This window comes from Manis javanica, chromosome 5 (assembly GCF_040802235.1).
Source record: "Manis javanica isolate MJ-LG chromosome 5, MJ_LKY, whole genome shotgun sequence".
Classification (NCBI taxonomy): domain Eukaryota; kingdom Metazoa; phylum Chordata; class Mammalia; order Pholidota; family Manidae; genus Manis; species Manis javanica.
In genome coordinates, this window is record NC_133160.1 from 154,247,365 (window position 1) to 154,253,364 (window position 6,000).

Sequence of the window (6,000 nt, forward strand, 5' to 3'; positions counted from 1 at the left end):
AACACACACTGATTCTCCTGCCGGGAGCAAACTGAATGTATTGAACTCCTAATGATGCCTTATGAGCATTTCACAAAATCCAGTGACGATCTCATAATACCTTAAGTGCCTCAGAGCTGTTTTTCTGTCATAAATAGGCCCAGACAGCTACATTTTACTACATTCTAAACTTTCTTCAGTGTGTGTCTGTCTATATGTATGTATGTATGTGTGTGTGTGTATAAATATACATAAATATATATATAAAATTGTTCTGCTTCTCCCCTAGCTGCAGAGTGTTAGCACTTGGTTCTTTACAAAGTTATCTCTGTAACTATACACAGCAATAACTCCCCTGCTTTATCATCACCATCCGTCAGCTCTAACACTGTTACTTCTAACCTGCTGTGGATTAAGAAAATAGCTCACCTCATTCATTTATCCATTTAACTATGGTCATTAAAAAGGCATATAAAACAACAGTAAGTAAGCCTGAAAGTTATATGATGTGTCTGTTTATGTGCATCTTTTACTGCCTTGACTTCACATTTACTTTGGATACAGAATCTTTCTCTTACCTAGATTCTAAATAGTTGATGCCACTGACATTAACTCCCACATTACAAGGGCATCCCGTATTAGGAATAAGACCAATAAGTTGGTGCCACACACAGGGCCTGGGGTAACTGGTAGGGTCTCATAGCCTGGGTGATGACCACAAGTGCAGTCTGGAGAACGAGGTGGCTTCCACCCATTCTGGCCTTCTTTCTGCCTCTATCTCTCATTCCCACCCCAGGGCCTTTGCTCTTGCTATCCCCCTGCCTGGAACATTCTCCCAGTCTTCAAATGAACACTCTTGATTCAGGAATCAGAACTTCACTGAGCATTTCCCTTACCTGCAGCCATTGTCACCCTATTTTTGTTTCTTTCATACATTGTTGTATCACTTTTTTTTTTACAAAAGTTCCCACTGATATGGTTTCTTCCTGGGTAGGGGGATTGGGACTTGGGGCCCTGTGCCCCACTAGATATTTCACTTTTGAATTAAACATTTTAATCAAGGGCATTTGAAGTTATTAGCATATATAACTTTTTTCACATTATTTAAAATGAATTTTCAATTAATTAAAATCAAAGTATCATAAAATGATTTGAAAGTAAGGAGGAACTCACAGCTGGGAACTTAAGTCTGGACGCCATCGCGGTTGCTTGAATCTCCCTTCCTTTCTCTCTTGCGTCTGGGTCCCACAGGCCTGGTGAGAGGTGCCAGAGGAGGAGGTGTGAATGGTTCCAACCACGCCACCCACCCAGAAGATCTCCCCACGGCCCTTCAGGGCATCTCATATTCCCATGATATGCAGCCAGCTAAAGAGAAGGGGAAAGTTACAGAACCCATGAGGGTGGAGTCATGGATAAAGGGTGTGTGCATCATCTGGCAGGACAATGCTGACCGGGTGACAACAGTGCGTAAAAATGGGCTTCTACTCTGCTTTAGTTCCAAGCCTGTCCGATGACCCTCCTCCAAGAGTATTTTGTGTTCAGATGTTCCTAAAGATAATGCTTGTGGTGGCAAACAATCGGAAAGCATTTAAGTGAATATAAAAGAACTTCAAGCTTTGTAACCTTTTTCACATGGAGATATGCTGTTTGTTGGCCAGCTAATATACTTTCTGTTTTCATACCTACATAACAAAATTGTCATATCAAGCCACTGGGTACCACGGAAAATAATTATGCAGAAAATAACTATGGATAGAAAAGTGATTGGAAGATACACCAACCTTAACAGGGCTAGTCTGAGGATTTAATATTTTATTATTTTTAATATTTTATTCCTATATCTCCATACATACTCATTTGGAAATTAGAAAAAAATATTTTATCTTTATCCATCCATTTAGTTCTCTCAGTCATTGACTAGACAAGCCACCTGATGAGTCTCTCCATTTTCTCACCAGATAAATGGGGACAACATATAGACCTGTCTTACCTAACTCATAGGTGATGAAAATTTAGTAAAATAACATAAGGGCCTTGTTACTGTGTAAAGAATTACACAAATGCATGCTATTCAGACTATATCAACATACTATATATACACACATATCGTTAAGTCAAATATGTAGAAAACAGGGTAGTCACAGGCAGCCCACCCACCTCTCTCCAGCCCAGTAAGTTGTACCATGAGTATTCATGCATTGACAAGGATTAGGAATTACATGTAAGACTTTCTGTCAGCCTTATATCCATTTGTTTTACCTGAAAAACTGCTGAAATGCATGGTAAATTTTAAATACTGATTCTGTCCCTTTTGGGGTACATATTCTCATGCATATAGCACAGTCTAGGACAACTTAACCCAAGGTTGAGGGGAGGCCTGGCCTGTGCCAGGGTGACTCTGCTCTTTCTCTTCTCCCAGAAGTGCTTCTGCATTAACCCACCTTGTTATGCCCCTCATACTTTACCAGCTAACAGAAGAATTTTAGGGGCATTGCACATAAAAGGATGTCTTCTCATAGTTTCCTTCTTGAAAGATTTATTTCCTGGAAATCCAGAAGCCTGAGACAACTTCCCCAAACGTCCCTGGCCCCCCCACCTACCCCACTCCAATGTTTCTGCCTTGGGAGGGGCAAGACACTCCAGGGGCAGGAGAAGGAAACATCTTATCTCTAAATAGTGCTGCTGCTTTCAAAGCTTCCTGTTCATCCTGCTTAGGAAACAGCTAAGTGCCTGAGCCCAGAGGGGGGCAGACTCCAGGGGGGGAACGCTGGAGGGGAAACCAGGCAGGTAGAAGACAGATGTGCTCTGTGCTAGTCTGGAGAAAAAAACGCCCTGTCCAGGCTCAGCTCCAGGCTTTCCCTGAGAAGACATGGGCTGCTGCCACCAGATCTGTGGATGGACTCTCCTGGAGAAGCTAGATATCCAGGGTTTTATGTCCTATTTAGCACTAAAAAAGTAAAAAATACCGGGCAGGTCAAACAAAGCAGGTGTGTGGACTGCCAATTTTCATCCTGACACAGAATATAGGCTCACCTAATTGGTGCCTGACCTAATGCCCTGCAAGCCCTAGCATGCAGGGCTTGAACTCTGGTCCCCTGCTGCTTTTTCCTGCCCATCTTCTAACCTACTCAGTAAGGCTGACATTCTTTACAAAGTAGAAGTAGCAGAGACAGGCTCCAGAGAGAAGAGGATGGCACTGTCCTTCCGAGATGGCTGTGCCATGAGAGAAGAGCACCCCGGAGCCCAGGCTCTCATTTCTCTTCCTTGGCTCACTGCCTTACCCTCCGAGTCACCAGACCTGGGAAGACCAAGGTCCTCAGGCTGATGGGAAAAGTCTCGGCCTTGCCCTGTTTATTCCACACTCTCCAGCAGCCCATGACTGAAATAAGAAAAGGGGTAGATAGCAAATACTGCCGAAGTATTACTCTAGGTGGTCAAGGCTGGGACTAGAAAGATGGTAGCTGCTTTCTGCACTTGCTTGCCAGGCCACCCACCCGAGGGTCAGTGGGCAAGTGGCTTGGTGATCTCCTGGCCACAGCCGCTGCTGAAAAAGGGTGTAAAGTGGCTGGTACTGTAAAAGCCTGAAAAAAATGGCTCCAAAAATAACACCTGAACAAATCCACTTTGAGCTTTTGCACTCATCAGGAGCTTCTTCAAGACCACATAACAGTGTAGATAATCGTAGAATTGTTCAGTCAGGCCTGCTGACAGGCTATCTGTCCCCTCAGATATAGTCAGAACTCTAGAAAAGTCAAATAATGTGTTACACCGTTATGAGAAAGCCCTAGACTTCAAAGAATCGGATTTAACTGGAGACCTGCTAAAGGAACAGAGCACAGAATGACATAAATAGAGGCTGTGTTCAATATACACATCAATATGCAGAGGGAAAATTCTGGAAAGCAATACACAAACCTGTTCATAGTGGTTATCTCTAGTAGCGGGAATGAGTGGCTTTATTTTCTATTCATATACTGTTCCAAAAAGAATTTAAGGCAGTTTACAAATAGTCAAAGGCAAATTGATTCAAAAATAAGTGAGAAAAAACAGGCAAAGAGAGATGTGGGGAATAAAATACAGACAGGTGCTACATATTAAGTCAAACCATATGAAATCGCCACTTTTGTAGGTCAAAAAAACCTTCATGTAGTTCAACTTAATACAAAAGGCAGAGAGCTGCGCTTGCTGGAGCTATAGCAACTTAGCTCTTAATTTTCTCACCATCAACTAGAAGAGGGAAAGAAAACCAGTTAAAAACCTATGATGTCCATTAGGACATTCCTTCTATATTTTCCAAGACCATATTTTTCTTTTGTAACCCAAGATTTTGAAAGTAAATGCTTTTTAAAGAAATTACTACTGGTCCTGTGTCCTTCATCTCTGAATCCTCAATTTAGGGATATTTCCCTACTTCTCAACAGGATAATCTCTGCCGAACTCAAATCCGAAGGTAGTTTCAAGTATTCAAATGAAGTGATGGTTTGTGAAATTAACCAAGAGCTCACCTTGTAAAGCCTTGTAAGGAATAGTAATGGCACCAATAAGCCCTCACTCTATTTAGATACTGGGCTGGTGCCTAGAGACAAAAAGCCCTAGAGAGCTGTAGTCACAAATATAAGAGCCACACACATTATGAAACTGGTGACTTTAAGTGTTACGGGTAAAGCTATCTTGCATGATGACTGACAGGACACCAGTCCCAGTAATGACTGTTAGTACTAGTAAGAGACATAAATGCTTTGCCTGACTCAAAACTAACATGTCCTAATAATAAAGTTTGTAGAACTATGATTGTATATAAGTTTTTTTTAAGTGACTTAGTAAGGTAATATATATAAAGCATTATCATAGTGCCTGGTACATAGGAGGGGCTTGTTAAATAGCTATTATTCCATTTATTTCTTGTTATGTGTCTGTTACAACTAGAGGCATCCCAAATCCTTGTGTCTCTGGCTCTCAAACCCTGCCCACCACACTATATAAACATTTTGAAGAGGTACAATATATAATTAATAATAGAATGAACTAGGCTCCAGAACCTTGACATTTTTACCTTGCGTCAGTTTTTAAGTTATAAATGTTCCTCTAAAATCCCCTGCTATCCTCTTTGTTTCACTGCTACTGGCTTAATTTATCCAGCCATTCCTCATCCTACCTCTCCTGGGGTGACAAATCATTCTTGTGTTTTATTCCCTCTGGAATCTGAGGTCTCCCCTGTCCCGCAGCATCATCTCCATTCTAGAGACACAGAGACCCTCCCACAGCAGTAGGTCAAGAAGCCTGATGGAGCCACCTACGTGCTATACGTCAGGCTGTGTGAAGGCCTGGCTGCTGCCCTATAGAGCTCACAGTAGTATATTGCCATGAGGAATAATGTAGCTCCTCAATGATGCATATGCACTGCCAAATATAATACTTGGCACACAGTAGGTACTCAGTTGTGGTTCTTGCCTTTAGTTCTCTGTGGGGAGCCTCTATGTGCCAAACACTAACTCTAGCTCTTCATGCATTATCTCGTTTCATCCTTACAGTGACTCTATTAATCGTTTACATTCTGGAGATGAGGAGGAGTCCAGACCAGAGGTTCATTACTTTCCCAACCAGTTGAGATTCACTTATTTGCTAATTCCAAAGCTCAAAATTCTGTCCAGGGCAGGTGCAGGGTGAGGCAGGAGACACCAACAGCACAAAACTCAAGAAGGTGCTCATTCTCAGGTTTGTGCGAATGCACACCTTCCCATTCCCTCCAAGGTGCCAACAGGTTACTGAGATCTGCACAGCTAGTGAGATTCTAGCTCAGAGATTCTGTGAAACTAACATGCTCTTCTTTCTTGACCTGTGGACTCCTTTCTTCATATTTTTTTACTGCCTCAATTCAGCTCAATGCTGGCGTCTACCCTGCTCGAAAACCAGATCTAAGTGGCCCATCCAACCCGGGCTTTCTGGCAGCACACATCTCTAAGCCAGTGGTCTTTCAAGAGAAGGCATGCTCTGGGTGCTGGCATGCTTTGCCAGCTAACT